Here is a 20,752-nt window from a genome sequence, read left to right as displayed (position 1 = left end):
TTCATATCATCTCAACTCGGCCCTCACCGTGGCAGAGCAATCCTTTTATGCCTCCATAATTAATTATCTGAGTACCATGGTTATTCCAAACCTTTTTGTCCCCCTCAAGTCTCTCAGGGCTCCCCTTTCTTGGACACCTCACAGCCAACAGCCTCACTTCATATTTCCCTGAAAGAATTGAAATCATTTGCCCATAGTTCCCTCTTATGCCTCCTCCCTTCCCCTTTCCTCATTTTTCCTTCCCCCCTCACTCCCTCTCCCCTCTTCCCCTTCCCTCCTTCCTTCCTTCCTTCCTCCTCCTTCCTTCCTTCCTTCCTTCCTTCCTTCCTTCCTTCCTTCCTTCCTTCCTCCCTCCTCCTTCCTTCCTTCCTTCCTCCCTCCCTCCCTTCCTTCCTTCCTTCCTTCCTTCCTTCCTTCCTTCCTTCCTTCCTTCCTTCCTTCCTTTCTTCCTCCCTTCTTTCCTTCCTTCCTTCCTTTCTTTCTCCCTTCTTTCCTTTCATTCTTCCTCCCATAACAAGGGACTGGCCATTGAAGCTGTAGTCCTGGGAGAACATGGATGTTGAGTGCACTCAGAATACACATAAAAGACTCCCTTGGAGGCCACTTGGTCTCTTTCCCTTTTAATGGCTAGTGAGGATGATGAGCTGCTGTTCTCCTCCCTGTGAAGGAAAAGCTTCAGCACCCTCTCTCAATCAGAGTTTATAAGGTCTTATATGTGAGACTTTGCCTGGGATAAATATTGGGCCCTTACATTAGGTGGAACCCATAGAGGAAATTCTTCTGTGGGAACTGTTGTTATTGCATTCTTTAAATGGAGAACCAGTAGTAAATAACTGGCATTTTTTTTCTCATTTTATTTATTTCAATTTTTCCTTAAATGCATGTAAAAACAATTTCAGATAGTTTAAAATTTTTAAGTTCCAGATTCTGTATGTTTGCATGTATATACGTAAGCATGTATATTATATGTGTATAGTCATGCAAAACATATTTCCACATTAGCCAAGATACAAAAGAAAACACAGTCCCAAAGGAGGAAAAACAATAAAAAAGAAAGGAAAGTAAAAAAATCAAAGCTTTGGCCTTAATTGAGACTCCATCCATTCTTTCTGTGGAGGTGGAGAGTATTTTTCATCAGGAGTCCTTTGGAATTGTCTTGGATCATTGTATTGCTGAGAATAATTAAGTCATTCTCAGTTGATCATTGTTTAATATTACTGTTACTGTGTACAATGTTCTTCTGGTTCTGCTCACCTCTTTTGCATTAGTTCACATATTTCTTCCCAGGTTTTTCTGAAAATATCATGTTCATCAATTCTTATATCACAATAGCGATCCATCATAATCATATCCCCCAACCTGTTCAACCATTCCTCAATTGATGAGCATTTGCTCAATTCCCAGTTCTTTGCCACCACTTAAAGAGCTACTATCAATATTTTTGCATGTATGGGTCCTTTTCCCATTTGTATAATCTCTCTGAGATACAAAACTAGAAGTGGTATTGCTGAGTCAAAATGTATGAACAGTTTTACAGTCTTTTGGACACGGCTTCAAATTGCTCTCTAGAATGATTGGATTAGTTCACAACAGTTCACTGTTACCAACAGTGCAGTAGTGTTCCAATTTTCCTATATTCCTCCAACATTTGCTGTTTTCCTTTTCTATCATAATAGTCAGTCACTCTGATACATATGAGGTGGTACCTCAGAGTTGTTTTAATTTGTATTTCTCTAATCAGTAGTAATTTAGAGTATTTTCTATATGAATATAGTTAGCTTTGATTTCTTCATGTGGAAAGTGCCTCTCTATATCATTGACTGTTTATCAATTGGGGAATGGCTCATATACTTAAATGTTTCACTCAGTTCTCCATATATTTAAGAAATGAGGCCTTTATCAGAGAAATTTGCTCACCCCCACAGTTTCCTGCTTTCCTTCTAGCCTTGGTTGCATTCTTCTGTGTGTGTGTGTGTGTGTGTGTGTGTGTGTGTGTGTGCGTATGTGTGTGTGCACAAAAACTTTTTAATATAATGCAATAAAACTACCCACTTTACATTCCATAATAGTCTTTAACTCTTATGTGGTCATAAATTCTTCCCTTAATCATAAATCTAACAGGTAAAGTATTCCATGCTCTCTTAATTTGCTTATGAGATCACCCTGTATGTCTAAATCATGTAGCCATTTTGACTCTATTTTGGGTTATATTGTGACATGTTGTTCTATACTTATGTTCTGCTAAACTGCTTTCAAGATTTCCTAGGAATTTTTGTGAAATCGTGAGTCCTTATCCCAAAAGTTTGGATCTTGGGGTTTGTTAAACACTAGATTACTATGGTCATTTACTTCTATGTATTGTATAGCTAAACTATTCCACTGATCAGCACTCTATTTCTTACCCAATATCAAATTGTTTTGATGATTATCACTTTGTAATACAGGTGAGATCTAGTACTGCTAGGCTACCCTCCTTCACATTTTTTTTCCATTAATTCTGTTGATATTCTTGATCTTTTGTTCTACAAAATGAATTTTGTTATTTTATTTTCTACCTCTACAAAACACTTTTGGTAGTTTGGTTGTATGGCACTAAATAAATAAATTAATTTTGGTAGAAATTTCATTTTTATTATATTGGCTTGGCCTACTTGTGAGCAATGAATATATATGCAGTTATTTAGATCTGACTTTGTTTGTGTGAAAAGTGTTCACAGAATTCCTGGATTTGTCTTGGAAGGCAGACTCCCACGTATTTTCTACTGTAAGAGGTAATTTTAAATGCGATTTCTCTTTCTACCTCTCCTTGCTGGACGTTGTTGGTAACATACTACTGTAGAGGTAATTTTAATGCGATTTCTCTTTCTACCTCTCCTTGCTGGACGTTGTTGGTAACATATATTATACATACATACATACATAATATATATTATTATATATATATATATATATATGAATGCTGATGATTTTATATCTGGCAACTTTGTTGAAGTTATTAATTATTTTAATTAAGTTTTAGTTGATTTTCTAGAATTCTGTAAGTATATAATCATATCACTTGCCAAGACTGATAGTTTTGTTTCCTTAATGTCTATTCTAATTCCTTCAATTTCTTTTTCTTTTCTTATTGCTGTAACTAGCATTTCCAGCATGATTGAATAACAGTGACAGCCTCGCTTTGCCCCTGATCTTATTGAAAAAGTTTCTGATTTATACCCATTATAGATAACGCTTGCTGGTGGTTTTAGACAGATATTATTTATAATTTTAAGGAAAGCTCATGGCATCCCTCCCTGATGTTATGGTCCTCTTCAAGAATGAAGAACAAATAACAACAGGTTAATGAGGTTTTTAATGTTATGAAAGTGGCCTCAATCTTGGAACAGATTAAGAAGCACTTTTTCAGCAGAGTGTTAAGCTACTATGATATATGACATACACCGTCAAAGTCCGAGTACCATTGGTTTTATTTAATGTTTGTTAAAGGTATTGATCGTAAGGGGAGGCAGGACCATATTGGGAAATAACTGTGGCACATAAGGAGCAAAATGATTCAGTAAAACTTCAAACAACAAATTTAATGGCTCCTGTTACTTTAAAATACACTACCTAGAACAAGAGGAGGTTTCTATTAATCTTAGTGGCAGGCCAAAGTCCATCAGAAGCTTAATCAGGATGCCAAGGAATTATTACCTGATTGATCTTGTGTTTGCAGTTCTTTCCATCTTTGGATTCTAAGCCTTCTATTGCATTAGTAGTAAGGAAGAGTGTCAATGGATCCATCTGTGGCCATTGCTCTTGGATTACTGCTCTGTATCTCATGTCTGCTTCTCATATTTATCATGGAAAAAGGGTTTGGAAGAGGAAAGCTTCCACCTGGTCCTGCTCCTCCTTCCATTGTTGGCAATATACTCCAGGCAGACCTTAAGAATATCCCTCAATCTCTTTGCAAGGTAAGTAAGCATCTCTGTCTTCTGTTGGTTTCATTCCTGACTCTATCAGCAGTCAATTTGTTTTGGGAGACTGTCTTCAAGCAGCTTATTATAATGAGTAGAGCATGTTAGAGTAGGAGGTCGGTACCTTGTAGGTTTTCTAGACTATGTTTTGATTCACTGTAGTGGCCATCAGGGCCCAATATTTCAGCATTAGCTGGGTGCTATTAAGTTCCTGTAGAAACTGATGAAATCCATTCTACCACAACTGCCATCCTCTGCTATCACTGCTCACATTGGCACTGCGAAGTTCTAGGGTAAATCCCATCAGTCCCACCTAAAATTCTCATTGCCCGCCATAAGAAGAAAGGTGGTATTTAATGTGCCTGATTATTTCTGTTGCCTGAGGAATTAGTAGGTCCTGCAAACAGGTGGGGACCTCCAGCATTTGTTGGATCAGAGTGGAGAATGTTATCCTTGCACATTCCTTCAAAGGCACCCTTAAGCAGTCTCTGTGTGTTGCCCCAGCCCTTGCATATAACCTTAAATGTGCCTGATTGAAAATAACCCTGGCCTCAAGAGGAACCAGCAAGTTCTGAACTAAGATCTGTGGATCTTAATGCCTTTGAAAGTTAATGTGGGGTAGTAGAAAAGGCATTGAATTTGAAATTCAAGTCCAGATTCTGACAATTACTAGCTTTGTGCCTTGGACAAGTCATGATGACCTTTGTGGGTCTTAGTTTCCTATGTCTGTATGAGGACATTATCAATAAATGTCTAATCTACCTCACAGGGTTGTGAAAAAAGATTGAGATTAATATGTAAAAACGAAATTATGTTCTCATTTTCACCTGGTAGATTGATAAACAAATCTATCTATCTATGTATCTATGTACCTATGTATGTATGTATGTATGTACGTATGTATCTATCTATCTATCTATCTATCTATCTATCTATCTATCTATCTATATATATATATATTTTTCTTTTTTACCAAATCCTTCCCAGATATATGCTGATCTTTGGTGCCTCTATCCTCATCTGTGAAATTATGACTGATTTAAAAGAGGAGTTCTTAATCTTGGGATCATGAACTCCCACTGGGTCTGTAGATACATTTCAGAGGTTTTGTGAGTTAGGATGGGAAAAAATTGCATCTTTATTTTATTCTAATATAAGTGGTGTCCTTTGTAATCCTATGTATTTCAATCTAAAAATATCATTCAGAGGAGGACATAGGCATCACCAGACTATTAAAGGAGTTCATGACAAAAAAAAAAAGAAGGGGTTTAAATGATCTCTAAAGTCTATTCTGGTTGTACACCTATGATCCAATGATACTGGTTTGTAGGATTTCTATTGCAATATGTACCCTTTTCTGCTCCAGGATTTCACTGACAGCATTGTACCCATTTCCAAATCTGCTATTCGCAAAGCTTTAGACGAATAATAACAACAATAATAGGATTTATATAGTGATTTAAGATTTGCCAAATGTTTTATAAAAATCATCTTATTATTCTCAAAAGAACCCTTAGAATTAGGTGTTATTATTATCCAAATTTTACAGATGAAGAAACTGAGGCAGACAGAGGTTAAATGACTTGCCTGGGGTCACATAGCTATTAGATATCTGAAACTGGATTCTGGGTAAAGTCTTCTTGATTCCAGGTCCAGTGCTCTATCCACTATGGCACTTAGCTATGAAATATAAGCTCAACCTCTCTAAAAGTTGGGGATATTGCACCGAGGTCATAAACTGTGCCACATTAACCAGTCTTCTGACTTCTAGCCAAAGGCACAGAATGAACTTTTAGCCTTTTGAGCCATCTGTGGTTTGGTTTGGATTCATGGGTTGCATCATTGTCTCTGTAATAAATTTCAGAGATATTTTGAAGGAGCTGATAGTGGATTGAGAACTTCTCCAATAAGGTCAACAATAGTAATGCCAGCAGTTTATCACCTGATTCAGTGATGAACCTCTCACTACTGCCCACATCTCTTTTCACAGCTAGTGAAACAGTATGGCCCAGTGTTCACTCTGAAATTTGGTGTTGAGCGTGTTGTCGTGTTACAAGGCAGTGAAAGAAGCTCTTATTGATAATGGTGACAAGTTTGCTGACAGAAGACATATGCCACTTTTTGAATTCATTAGCAATGGATAGGTAAGCTTCTGCTTGGTATAGAGGAAGAATAGAAAGACAAGAATAGAGAAAAGAATAGTATTCACAGAAATTAGCGGCAATACACTCACTTTTAAACCAAAGCCCCCAAAGCTGTGGCATGTTGGGGAGGACGTAGTGAGAGGTATGGAAGCCAATATTTTTGTCCATGGCAGCAGCTGCATTGCTTCATGTTGTATTTTATCTCCAGTTAAAGGAGGAAGAAAGAGACTAAGTGAAAAATAAAAAGACAGATAGAGGCAGAGACCCACAGAGAAACAGAGACAGAGAGACAGAGGAAGAAAGAGTGGAAAAGAAAGAAAAAAAAAGGAGAGAGAAAGACAAGAAAGTAGATGGAGAATGGAAAGAAGGAAGAAAGAGAGATAGAGAGAAAGGAAAGAAGAAAAAAGCAGAAATAGAGAAAGAATGGAAGGAAGGAATGAAAGAAAGGAAGAAAGAAAGGAAGAGAATGATTGTGGAGTGGAAGAGTCCTGGAGGGAGAAGAGAGATCTCCTTCTCCCATCTTTCTAGTCTTTACAGTTTGCTGCAATCATTCCCCCCTCAGCTGTGACTTTTACCTTCCAAGATCCATTACTCTAGTTCATTTTCCAATTGGTTGGAATGTTCTCTTTTCTGTTCAGAGATCTAGTGCTCAGCTGCCTAGCACCTACATTAGTTTCCTCCTACTGGACAATGACCAGAACTTGACGTGACCTGGGATTCCTAGGAACATGTGTTCTGGCAGTCTGACCAGTGTCTTCTCCATCTTCTGTATGAATATGTCATAAGAAACATTGTAAGATGCCTTGCTGAAATCTGAGTCTAGTCTGTCAAGGCATTGCCTAGATCTAGTACTCTAATAATACTGTTAAAAAAAATCAGATTAGTCTAGCAAGACCTAGTCTTGACGACCCCATGCTGGCTCTTAGTGACCACCCTTTCTCAGTGTTCACTAAACAACCTCTGGTAAGAGTGTCAAGAAAGTGAATAACTGAGACAAGACCCCACGCTGTATAGGATATTGAGACTTTTCTCTTGCCATGTATTTCTTGTTGGGCATTGCAGAAGAGGGTGAATGGCAGCCAATAGACATACAATGTTAGGAAATTTTGTATAAAATTGGTGAAATGAACCTGGTGGTCAGTGATTTGCTACCTTCCAGAGGTCACAGGCAAATCAAAATTACTTCATTCTGCAAGGATAATGATCATCCAAAATGCTGAGCCTCTGAAGACCAAGCAAGGTGCTGTATAGCCAATGTGGATCAGAATCCACATGAAGGAAAAGTATCTATACTTTTTGAAATAGTCTTAAAAGTTATGATTATCTGGCAACTTCTGGAATAGGTCACCTTGCTTAGCCTACTAGAGCTGAAATTAGGAAAAAAATCTCTCTCTCGTGGCATTCTATCAGCTACTGCCAGGGAAAAGTCTCTGATAACCTTTTTCATCATGACTGCTGATAACCTGTCTAGAAGGCAAACACATCTCTGCTACAGGAAGTTTAGAACACTTGTAGTAGGGACATATGAGTAAACCAAGGTGGGAAATGAGTGAATGAATGAACAACAACAACAACTACAACAAGAGCTAACAAATATAGTACCTACTACGTGCCAGGCATTGTGTTAAATGCTTTATAAGTGTCATCTCATCTGCTCTTTGCAACCACTCCAGTAGGGGTGTGCTATTATTACTCTTCATTTTAGAGATGATGAAACTGAGGCAAAAAGATGTTCAGTGATTAGTTTAGCTAGTCAGTATCTAAGGGTAGATTTGAACTCAGATCTTTTGACTGCAGGCCAAATGTTCCCTTATGGAGGATCTTGAAGCAGAGGGTAATGAATTTGATCGTGATAAAGGTCCCATGGAAATAAGATTATAAGCAAAAGTATAGTTCTCCATGTAAGGGTAGTTAGGTGAAGTCTTCCTCCATGTCTGGAATCAGCGGGTGATATCTGAAGGTAGGAAGGGGTTATATAGTCAGAGAAAGAAGGATATACCCTGTGAAGCTTTAGTGTGTGTCTATCATGTTTGTACCATAAAGACACATGTACATCTTTTCCATTGCTCAAATTAAGTACAATTCTTTGTATAATTGCTATATTTTGTTTTGACTGAACAATCACTTCCCCATAAACAACAGTCCTATGTAGGATTGTTTCAGACTTAGGGGAAAGAAAGCAAGCTAAGGAAAGCCACATGATTTGGGATTGCTACTGAGCCTATATAACTTTTTGTTCTTATGAAGTGTACCTCTTCTTGTTCCGTCATTTCAGTCGTGTCCAACTCTCCGTGTCCCAGTGTGAGGTTTTCTTTGCAAAGATACTGGAGTGGTTTTCTGTTTTCTTCTCCAGGCCATATAACAGATGAGGAATTGAGACAAACAGGGTTAAGTGATTTGCCCAGTACCATATAAATAGTAAGAGGCTGGATTTGAACTCATGAAGATGAGTTTTCCTGACTCCATGTCTGGTACTCTTTCCACTGCACCACCTAGTAACCCACAAAAAGACAACACAGAGAAACTCTCACTCACTCTTTGGTACCTGTGTGAAGTGGGAAGACTAGGACTTCAGGACATCATAGTCTTTTAGGTTCCTTGTGTGAAAAGATGGAGAGATATAAACTAACTTGCCCTATAACCATTCAGTTTCTCAAAAAATATGCCTTTATCCTCTTTGTTCTGTTCACTTCACTCAGCATCAGACCATATAAGTCTTCCCAGGTTTTTTCTGAAGTCAGCCTGTTCATCATTTCTTATAGCACAATAGCATTCCATTACATTCATATACCACAACTTGCTAAGCCATTCCCCAATTGATGGGCATCCTCTCAATTTCCAATTCTTTGCCACCACAAAAAGAGTTGCTATGTATATTTTTGTACATATGGGTCCTTTTCCCATTTGTTTGATCTCTTTGGGATATAGCCCTAGAAGTGCTATTTCTGGATCAAAGGGTATGCACATTTTTGCAGCCCTTTGGGCATAGTTTCAAATTGTTCTCCAAAATGGTTGGATCATTTCACAACTCCACTAACAATGTATTAGCATTCCAATTTTCCCACATCCTCTCCAAGATTTATCATTTTCCTGTTTTATCACGTTGGCCAATCTGATAGGTGTGATGTGGTACCTCAGAGATGTTTTGATTTGCATTTCTCTAATCAATAATGATTTAGAGCATTTTTTAATATGACTATAGATGGCCTTAATTTCTTCATCTGATAATTGTCTGTTCGTATCCTTTGACGATTTATCAATTGGGGAATGGCTTGTGTTCTTATAAATTTGTCTTAATTCTCTATATATTTTAGAAATGAGGCCTTTATCAGAAAGACTGGCTGTAAAAATTCTTTCCCTATTTTCTACCTTCCTTCTAATCTTAGTTGCATTGGCTTTGTTTGTGGAAAAACTTTTCAATTTAATGTAATCAAAATTATCCATTTTGCTTTTCGTAATGTTCTCTATCTCCTGTTTGGTCATGAATTCTTCTGTTCTCCATAGATCTGGTAGTTAACTATTTCTTGTTCTGCCAGTTTACTTATGCTATCAGCCTTTATATCTAAGTCATGAACCCATTTTGACTTTATTTTTGTATATGGTGTGAGATTTGGGTCTATGCTTAGTTGCCGTGAGTGACTGTGTCCGTGGCCGTGGTCTGATGCCGGCAGAATGTGAAAAGAGAAAGAATTATGGGCCAGGTGGAAGATGTGAAGAACAAAGTTTGTTTATTGATCTGAGGGCTCAGGCTTATATAGTACTGGATCAAGAAATAGTAACATTATTTTCCATGAAAAGCACAAACCTAATTAAGTGATTTCCTTACTTCCTTGTACGTTGTCTTTCCTGTGCCCTGTCCTGTCCCCTATCTGTTTCCTCCATTCCTGCATCCTGTTCTCAAGAAACGGAACAGTAGGGTGGTGAGCCCACATCCTGAGTTTCACAGCAGTTGGGCTTAGTACAACCTACAGGTAAGACCGGGACTGGCTTAAGCCCTCCAACTCCCCGGAGCAGCCCTCTACATCTCCCCCTTTCTTCTGTTCTAGCTTGAGAATGTGGGATGCACATCAGGAGGACAATCAAGAGTAACAAGAATACTATCAGGGTACGAAATGCAACAGCAAACTTGAAATATTCTGGAAAGTGTTAAGTTGCTTGATATAGTACATCAGCTTATTAGCAATATCTTGAGGATCAATACCATCCATGTTATATTTTGGAATGCCAAGCACCCTGAAGCTTATTCAATATTTGATGAAGAGTTAAATTGGTAGTATTAGAAAGCAAATAGGGAGTTACACAAACAAAAGTATAGTGGTAATCACATTTCAAGTTACAGGTTTAACACAAAATGGCATAAGGCATATAAGTCCAATGTAATCATAATGCCATCCTGGAGCCATCTGCGACAGTTGTCACTGTCAATATCTTATTATTGGCTCTTCATCTTCTCGGTGTCACCTTCCTCCTCCGTTTGTTTCTCCAACCAGTTTTTCCTTTGATGCTCAGGGTCTCTATCCCTCCGGTCAGTACGCTGACAGGTGCGGATGTTCCTCTTGGGAACCCAGACTGGTTCTCCTGCATGTTCTGGAAAAACACAAGCATAACCTCGACCCCAGGTTAGTAATTTTACTGGACCATCCCAGTTACCCGTCTTTGGATCCTTCCACATTACCGTGACATCTGATTGCTCATCTATCAACCTGTTATTTTGTCCTGCAAAATGTTTTTGTGCAGGTGTACATCCCTGATCATCTAGTGTCAAAAAATTTATGGTATATATTACCTTATCTAATCTCCTTTTTAAATTTATGGTATGCATTTCCTGATCCAATATCCTTCTTACCCTATTTTCTATTCCCTCTTTTTTTCTGTGTATCAAGGAGGATTTTAATATCCTTGTTGCACCTTTCAACAGTGGCTTGTCCAGAAAGATTGTGTGGGATGCCAGTAGAGTGAGTGATATTATAGGTGAGACAACATTGTGCAAAATTCCTGCTAGTATAAGTGGGACCATTGTCAGTCTTGAGGTGTCTTGGATTGCCAAGAACGCTAAAGCAAAATGAGAAATGATATTGCTTATGTCTTCTTAAAATATGTAACTAATCCAAAGTATCTGCTTGTCTTCATATGATATTCATCTTTCCCCCACTTTTTTTTGCACATACTCTGACACCTGCATTGTAATTACACTTAAAAAACATGAATCACACATTGATATGAAATAAAGGAATTTTAGAATAAGACTGCCTCTCACATTGTGTAATTGTTCAGCAGAAAAATAGCCAACTAAATATGATTAAGTAATGTTTAGAACAGCATAAGTTTAAGTAGCTAAGAAATGAGGTATGTATAAAAATGTGTTTAAGGCTATGCTTCTTGGCTGAAGACACAGAAATAACTAAGTTTCCTATCTGTAGTTAAAAAAAGATTCCCTAATGGTTTAATTAATAAAAATTATTTTCAACTCTTAAATGTTATTTTAACCACTGACCAGGCTATGACAAATTTATGCTGGATTTTCTAATACAAGAGGGGAGTTAGGCAGTAGAACTCTGCAGTAAAGCAAAAGAATTTCTTTAGTTATCTACTGAATTCAAGAGGGTTTTGTTGGGCAAGGGTAAAAATCTATTTCTAAATATTCAAAGACAAATAAATGTCCCCTTTCCCACTTCACTTGTTTAATTTGCTTGCAAATCCTCTCAAAGAACCACCAGGACAAATGAAAGCCTAAAAATATTGCTATTAATATTCTAACAAAATCAGAATGAATAATTTTTTAAATCAAAAAGTTCTATCAAAGATATGTTAAAAAGGACTTACGAAGTTATAGTCTTTTATATACTGTAAAATATATTAAGATTTTAGCTATATTATAACTAGTTCTAAGGAGCTGATTCAGAAAATTTACAAGCTACATCTTACTGGAAATTTTAGTACACACAGTGCATTAGACTGTGTTTAACATATAAACTGCTCATGTCAAATTTCTAAAGCAGAGAGTTTATTTACTCCTACCCTTGAAGTTTCCTCCCCACCTGATTAAGAAAACAAGTTGATTTGTTTTCTAATTATTGATATAACTTAGCTTCTTAAGTAATTTTCCTCTTTTTTGAATACCAATGTAATTTTTAAGTTACCTAAATGGTGGTTGTAGATAACATGATACAAGCTTCATTTTTGTAGAATTACCTTAAGATAGAACTCTGATTTACAAACTGATCTGCGGTGAATGGAAGGTTGCAAAGGACATGTATCTACAAAAGCTATAAAATTAAGTATGCTATTTTAGCTCTAACTTCAATAAAACTTTATGTATATATATATATATATATATATATATATATATATGTGGCAGATGTCCCATTTTCTTTGATTATCAAAAAGGATCTAAAATGAAATCTCCTTAACCACTGATTTTGGTTAATCTTCTTATCTGCTGTATCACATTTACAGTTTTTTTTTAAATTTAAATACTGTTTGGAAATGTGATGGCTGACAAAAAATGTTAGTATACAATTTTCTTTGAGACTCTTGAAAGCCACAACAATTTCTAATATCATAACAACTACAAATTCTAACATTTACTGTAAAGTCATCATAACTCTTTGCATGCCACAACGACACACACCTAAGGCCAACTTTTTCAGAATGTACTATAACTTGAATAAAATCAAATAGGGAGACATATGTAAAATAGGAAATACAATGTAGCTTCACATCACAGCTCCTGCTTGTCCATAAGGCATTATGGAGGGAGTAATAACTTCACTTACACACTGACTTTGTAAATGTGATCAGCTGCCAATGTCCTGAATATTTATGAATCTTATTTTAATTTTTATATATGTTACATAAAATTGTACCCTGGAAGCCAGAAAAGGCTGTCCAGAACTACTGGTAGATTCCATTTGAACAACTAAAACTTACCAGAATTATGCTGTGTTTTAATGTTATTTCAAGAATAATTAATAATCACCTGAAAAAAGCACTCTTGTACTTGAGGAAACTCTACTTGTACACATGGGACTTTTTAACAAGAACAGGACAGCAGCATGGTAACCACTTTTCTAACTATACTTTCTATACAAAATAATTCTAAGATATAATCATTAAGTTCTCATACAGTACTATTATTTTGAACAATAATCAATAAAATCACAAATATGTGAAAATTGCAACACCACAAAGACTGAGCACTGCCATTTCCTAGTGTAATCAACGTTGGTATTAGTACATTCTTGGAATAGGCAGAAAAATAGTCAGCAGATTGAATCTTGGTGATAACACTGGACTGATTTCAGCTATGACTTGCAATGCAATGGTTGGACAGTACAAGTATCTTATGCAGAGATTTCAGTAGCAGAATGGCACTTGGTTTGTTCTCAATAGAAATGACAAAGATGCAGTTGACAATTTAAAGAAAGACAACGTTCTTATTTGCATGCTGAAATTCTAGTTGTGTCCCCTGTATTTGAACATTTTCAAATAATATTGTCTGTCTCTGTTCTGCCCACGAGCTCTGCCCCAAATTAGCTATCTTATAGGACACTACTTAGCCCAAGCGGTTTGCTTTCACTTTAAACTGGAGACCCTGAAAAGCACCAGTTTTGTTCTTAAGTTTACTTTCGCTTTTGGAGACACTGAAAAGCTGCAGTCTCGTTTGTCTGCCTGTGCGGTTTGCTTTCACTTTAAATCGTAGATGCCGAAAAGCAGCAGTCTAGTTCTGAAATTTACTGTCACTTTAAGAGAATCCGAAAAGCGGCAGTCTCGTTTCTTTTTAATCCCCGCTTAACCTGGTGAAAATAAAAAACTGTATAGGAAAATTATCGCCCTACCTTGTTAGCCTTCTTCTCTTGACGACCGGAGCTCCTTTTCTAGGACTGTTGGCCAAAGAGCCCACCTTGTCCCGGGCCACTCTGACGGGGGAAGCCTTCCTTTCAGGTCCCTGTCCGGGCGCCAAATGCCGCCAGTGTCTGCGGCCATGGTCTGATGCCGGCAGAGTGTGAAGAGAGAAAGATTCACGGGCCAGGTGGAAGATGTGAAGAACAAAGTTTGTTTATTGATCTGAGGGCTCAGGCTTATATAGTACTGGATCAAGAAATAGTAACATTATCTTCCATGAAAAGCACAAACCTAATTACGTGATTTCCTTACTTCCTTGTACCTTGTCTGTTACTTCCTTTCCTGAGGTCCTGTCCTGTCCCCTATCCATTTCCTCCCTTCCTGGATTCTGTTCTCAAGAAATGAACACGGAAGGTGATGAGCCCACATCCTGAGTTTCAGAGCTGTCTGGCTTAGTGCAAACTATACGTAAGACCCAGGCTGGCCTAAGCCCTCCAATTCCCCAGAGTCCGCACTCTACACCTAGTTTCTGCCATACTCTTTTCCAGTTTTCCCAGCAGTTTTTATCAGAGAGTAGGTTCTTATCCCAGAAGCTGGGGTCTTCGGGTTTATTAAATAATAGATTGCTATAGTCATTGACTATTGTGTCTTGCACACTTAACCTGTTCCACTGATTCACCTCCCTATTTCTTAGCCAGTACCAAGAAGTTTTGATGATTGCTGCTTTATGATACAACATAAGATCTGGAATTGCTAGGCCGCCTTCCCCGCATTTCTTTTCATTAGTTCCTTTGATATTCTGGACGTTTGGTTTTTCCAAATGAATCTTCTTATTATTTTTTCTAACTGTATAAAATAATTTTTTGGTAGTTTGATTGCTATGGCACTGAATAAGTAAATTAGCTTAGGTAGGATTGTCATTTTTATTATATTAGCTCGGCCTGCCCATGAGCAACTGATGTTTTTCCAATTATATAGATCTGATTTTATTTGTGTGAAAAGTGTTTTATATTTATGTTTATAGAGTTCCTGGGTTTGTTTCGGGAGGTAGACTCCTAAATATTTTATAGTGTTTACAGTAAGTTTACATGGGATTTCTCTTTCTATCTTTTGCTGTTGGGCTTTGTTTGGTAATATATAGAAACACTGTGATTTATGTGGGTTTCTTTTATAGCCTGCAGCTTTGCAGAAGTTGTTTATTATTTCAAGTAGTTTTTTACTTGATTCTCTAGGATTCTCTAAGTGTATCATCATGTCATCTGCAAAGAATGATAGCTTCGTTTCTTCTTTGCCTATTCTGATGCCTTCAATTTCTTTTTCTTTTCTTATTGCTAAAGCTAAGGTTTCCAATACAATATTGAATAACAGTGGTGATGATGGACATCCTTATTTCACCCTTGATCTTATTGGAAATGCTTCTAGCCTATCCCCATTACATATAATGCTTGCTGAAGATTTTAGATAAATGCTATTTATTATTTTAAGGAAGGCTCCATTTATACCTATGCTTTCTAGGGTTTTTAATAGCAATGGGTGTTGTACTTTATCAATAGCTTTTTCTGCATCTATGGAGATGATCATGCGGTTTTTGTTGGTGTTGGTGTTGATATGCTCAATGATGCTGATAGTTTTCCCAATATTGAACCAACCCTTCATTCCTGGCATAAATCCTACCTGATCATAGTGTATTATTCTTGTGATAAGTTGCTGCAATCTATTTGCTACTATTTTGTTTAAAATTTTTGCATCTATATTCATTAGAGAAATTGGTCTATAATTTTCTTTCTGTATTTTGATTCTTCCTGGTTAGGTATCAACACCATATTTGTATCATAAAAAGAATTTGGTAAGACTCCTTCTTCACCTATTTTCCCAAATAGTCTATAGAGTATTGGAATTAATTGTTCTTTAAATGTTTGATAGAATTCACATGGAAATCCATCTGGCCCTGGAGCTTTTTTCCTAGAGAGTTCATCAATGGCTTGTTCAATTTCTTTTTCTGAGATGGGGTTATTTAAATATTTTACTTCCTCTTTGGTTAATCTGGGCAGTTTATATTTTTGTAAATATGTATCCATTTCAGTAAGATTGTCAAATTTGTTGGCATATAGTTGGGCAAAATAATTCCTAATTATTATTTTAATTTCCTCTTCCTTGTTAGCAGCTTTGCCCTTTTCATTCTTGATACTAGTAATTTGGTTTTCTTCTTTCTTTTTTTTTAAATTAAATTAACCAAAGGTTTATCTATTTTATTGGTTTTTTTTATAAAGCCAGCTCTTAGTTTTATTTATTATTTCAATAGTTTTCTTAATTTCAATTTTATTAATTTTTTCTTTGATTTTCAATATTTCTAATTTACTGTGTAGTTGAGGATTTTTAAGTCATTCTTTTTCTAGTTTTTTTAGTTGTATGCTCAATTCATTAATCTTCTCTTTTTCTATTTTATTTATGTAAGCATTTAGAGATACAAAACTTCCCTTACGAACTGCTTTCGCTGTATCCCATAAGTTTTGGTATGTTGTCTCATTATTGTCATTCTCTTGAATGAAATTATTGATTGTTTCTATGATTTGTTGTTTGACCCAATTATTTTTTAGGATTGGATTATTTAGTTTCCAATTATTTTTTAGTCTGTCTTTCCATGGCCCTTTATTACATATAATTTTTGTTGCATCATGATCAGAAAGCATGCATTGAATATTTCTGCCTTTCTGCATTGGATTGTGAGGTTTTTATGCACTAGTACATGGTCAATTTTTGTGTATGTGCCATGTACTGCTGAGAAAAAAGTATATTCCTTTCTATCCCTATTCAGTTACAAAAATGTGCATGCCCATTGATCCTGCAATAGCACTTTTAGGGCTATTTCCCAAAGAGATCAAACAAATGGGAAAAGGACCCACATGTACAAAAATATTCACAGCAGCTCTTTTTGTGGTGGCAAAGAATTGGAAATTGAGAGGATGCCCATCAGTTGAGTAATGGCTGAGCAAGTTGTGGTATATGAATGTAATGGAATACTATTGTGCTATAGGAAATGATGAACATGCTGACTTCCAAAAAACCTGGAAAGACCTATATGGTCTGATGCTGAGTGAAGTGAGCAGAACCAAGAGGACTTTGTACACAATAACAGCCATGTTATGCAGTGACTAATATTGTTAAACTGAACCCTTCTCAGCATTACAAGGATCTAAGACATCTCCAGAGGCCTTGGGATGGAAAATGCTGTCCACATCCAAAGAAAGAACTATGGAAGTCGAATCGCTATCACTTATTTTTACCTTCTGTTGAGTTTTGTTTCATCTTTCTGGTGGTTCCTCCCATTGGTTTTAATTTTTACTTACAACTTCACTAATGTGAAAATATGTTTCATAGGAATGTAAATGTAAAGGGGGGAGGAAGGGGGAGAAAAATTTTCAACTCAAAAGCGTATGGAAGTGATTGTTGATAAATCAAGAAATTAATAAAATTGAAAATAAAAAGAAAAAGTGGGGTGTTTTTATGGAGGCTTGAATGAAGTGGCTTAGCCAAACAGTAATGCTGACAAACAGCATCTTGGACACTTAGTTAAACATTGACTTGAAGGCAGTGAACATCTACAGTAAGTAAGACCACATGATGTCATCACCATAGGAGCTAGCTTATATCAGTCCAATTTCTTGCTTGTTTTATTTCATTGTTGTTTTTTTGGCAATTGGGGTTAAATGACTTGCCCAGGGTCACACAACTAGTAAGTGTTAAGTGCCTGGTCTGAGTTTGGATTTGAACTCAGATCCTCCTGACTCTAGGGCCAGTGCTCTATCCACTGAGCCACCTAGCTGCCCCAGTCCAATTTCTTCAAGAACACTAAATGGGATTTAAGTTTCCTCTTGGTGCAGATCTGCTTGTTCAATGGCTTTAAGTACATTTCTCTTGGATGTTTCCTGAACTTCTCCCCTAAAAGAAATTCATCCAGAATAAAATCAGCTTTCTCAGAATTAAAGATGACATCAGGTTCAGAGACACTGACAAAATATTTGTCCAGTAGTTCAACTTAATGATGAATTATTTCCAGGGTAATTAGTTCATTGTCCTTATCTTCACTAACACAGCAGAAATACATTGGGGTACCATATCTTTTGTAGACAGTCTTCAGATCTCGCCACTCCAAAAAGCTGTACATTTTGGTATATGGGCTGAAACTGTTTGAACAAATTCTTTATGTATGTATGTGTGTATGTATATATATACACATGTATATATATACACACACAATACATACATATATGTATATATATTTATATTTATATATATTTATATATATATGTACACACACACACCCATACATATCTACATATATATATGTATGTATGTATAAATATATATATTTTTTCCTTTTCTTTTCTTTTCTTTGTCCGATAGAGGGGCATACCATTTCTGGAGTCGGAGCTTTTCCCCTGACGACTAAAAAGCAACATAAAGCTCATTGTGGCCTCAGATAGGAGGGAAGCCGGGTCGCTGCCCCGCAGCTCCTGGAACTGGCAGCCTCCGCAAAGTGAAAAGCACCTTGGAGAGTCTGGGAGCCGAGCGGGCGGGGCGTGAGGAGAGAGGGAGAGGGGGAACCGGGAAGGGATTGGAGGGAGGAAGCAGGGTGAGCTGAATAGGGAAACCCGCTCCCAAATCTCTCCCCAACCTCCTCCCTCTCCCACCTCCCCTTGCTACAAAATGGCAGAGGGGGAGGGCTGCGCAACTGCCACTCCGCTGATCAGAGCTGGAAATTCAATTCATTTTTCTAAGAATGTTATTTAAGTATTCTACTTTCTCTTTTGCTAATCTGGGCAATTTACATCTTTGTAAAAATTCATCTAATTGACTTAGATTGTTAAATTTGTAGGCACCTAATGGGGCGAAATAGCTCTTAACAATTGCTTTAATTTTATCTTCATTGATGATGAATTCTCCCTTTTCATTTTTGACACTGGTAATTTTGTTTTCTTCTTTTTCAAAATTTTATAAATTTATTTGGATTTATCAACAATCACTTCCATATGCTTTTGAGTTTAAAAATTTTCTCCCCCTTCCTCCCTACCACCCCTCCCCAAGACGGGCACACAGTCTGATACAGGCTATGCATTTACATTCTCATTAAATATATTTTCACATTAGTGAAGTTGTAAGTAAAAATTAAAACTAATAGGAGAAACCATCAGGGAGAGGAAACAAAACTCAACAGAAGAGAAAAAAAATGATAGCGATTCGACTTCCATAGTTCTTTAGTTGGATGTGGATAGTATTTTCCATCACCAGGCCTCTGGAGATGTCCTTCTTTCCTTTTTAAAAACCAAGTTAGCCAATAGTTTATCTATCTTATTGCTTTCCACCATCAAACCAGGTCTTAGTTTTATTTATTAGTTCAATGATTGTCTTACTTTCATTTTTATTAATCTCTCCTTTGATTTTCCAGATTTACAATTTGGTGTTTAATTGGGGATTTAAAATTTGTTCTTTTTCTATTTAAACTGCATGCCCAACTCATTGCTCTGCTTTTTGTCTATTTTGTTGATATATCTAGAGAAATCAAAATTTCTTCAAGTACTGCTTTGGCTGCATCCCATAAATTTTTTCTATGTTGTCTCATTGTCATTCTCTTTCATGAAATTATTTATTGTTGCTATTATGTGTTCCTTGACCCACTCGCTTCTTTTTTTTTCTCAGGCAATTGGGGTTAAGTGAGTTGTCCAGAGTCACACACAGCTAGTATATGTCAAGTGTCTGTGGTCTGATTTGAACTCAGGTACTCCTGACTACAAGACCTGAGCTCTATCCCCCCACCCCAACTCCAGGCCACCTAGCTCCTACCACATCCTCACTCTTTAGGATTATATTATTTAGTTTTCAGTTAATTTTTAATCTTTCTTTCCATGGCCCTTTATTCAAGGTATATTTTACTGCATTATGATCTAAAAGAAGTTAATTTAATATTTCTCCTTTTCTGCATTTGGTTGTGAGGTATTTATGCCCTAATAAACAGTCAATTTTCCTGAAACTGCCATGTACATCTGAGAAAGAGGCATACTCCTTTCTATTCCCATTCTGTTTTCTTCAGAGGTCTGTCATACCTAACTTTTTAAAAAGTTTATTCATCTCCTTAACTTCTTTCTTGTTTATTTTTTTGTTAGATCTATCTAGTTTTGAGAGGGGAAAATCAGGGCCCCCCATCAATATATTTTTACTGTCTATTTTCTCCTGTAACTCATTTGACTTTTCCTTTAACAATCTTTTCTTTTTCATTTTAATCTGTAATTGTACAGCCAATATTTCATTATCTCAGAACAGTTTTTTGAGCTATTTTTTGTAGAAGTACAGATACTTGTTGAATTTTCTGAATCCTTTATAAATATTGATATTATTACCCTGGATTGCTGTTGCCTACCTGCTCAATGTTCATATTTTCCTTCTGTCATTGAAAACAGACCTAGACTTCTTACCTTATTGTGAGAGCCTTAAAGAGGGAAAGTACAAAAGGACAAAGTTTGTCTACTGACCTAAAAACCCCAAGTAATCAGCCTCAAATTTCCCTTTCTTGATGGCTTCATACTTTTTGGAGATATAACTCATCTTGCTCTTCTGAAACTGAGGCTGCCTGTCTTAGATTATTCTTGCTGTGGCAGAGATCCCTGGAGAAAATATTGAGTGCCTTATGGGTCTTCAGAGACTCAGAAATTGTTGGTGTTCCCTCTGTGTAAGGGTATACCTGGAAAAGTTGATGAGATTCTCTAGGTATTTTAGGGATTCCTGGAGAAAATTTGGGTTGCTCTACTATGT

At 36.7% G+C, this 20,752-nt stretch overlaps 2 long non-coding RNA genes and 2 pseudogenes across 3 annotated transcripts in view; 2 read left to right on the top strand and 2 right to left on the bottom strand.

Annotated features, from left to right (window-relative positions):
- LOC110203745 (cytochrome P450 2C19-like) overlaps positions 1-20,752 on the top strand; it is a 118,999-nt pseudogene that overhangs the window by 11,922 nt on the left and 86,325 nt on the right. Inside the window, exons 2-3 of the transcript XR_013485500.1 lie at positions 2,718-2,771; positions 3,853-3,953. The product of XR_013485500.1 is annotated as a cytochrome P450 2C19-like (transcript). The remainder of the gene's footprint in view (positions 1-2,717; positions 2,772-3,852; positions 3,954-20,752) is intronic.
- On the bottom strand, positions 9,812-14,544 carry LOC110203747 (uncharacterized). Its single transcript, XR_013485225.1, has 2 exons — positions 13,939-14,544; positions 9,812-10,687 (listed from the first exon to the last, which is right to left on the bottom strand). It is a non-coding gene; the product is annotated as an uncharacterized LOC110203747 (long non-coding RNA).
- LOC144456278 (uncharacterized) lies at positions 10,137-17,428 on the top strand. The gene is made up of 3 exons (XR_013485226.1): positions 10,137-10,205; positions 10,610-10,719; positions 16,980-17,428. It is a non-coding gene; the product is annotated as an uncharacterized LOC144456278 (long non-coding RNA).
- Positions 17,806-18,414, bottom strand: LOC110203748 (AP-1 complex subunit sigma-2-like; annotated as a pseudogene).

The sequence above is a fragment of the Phascolarctos cinereus genome, unplaced genomic scaffold (assembly GCF_003287225.1).
Source record: "Phascolarctos cinereus isolate Bilbo 61053 unplaced genomic scaffold, phaCin_HiC Scaffold_3;HRSCAF=262, whole genome shotgun sequence".
NCBI lineage: Eukaryota > Metazoa > Chordata > Mammalia > Diprotodontia > Phascolarctidae > Phascolarctos > Phascolarctos cinereus.
The sequence above is the reverse complement of the archived record's forward strand: the minus strand, read 5'-3'. Positions and strand labels throughout refer to the sequence as shown.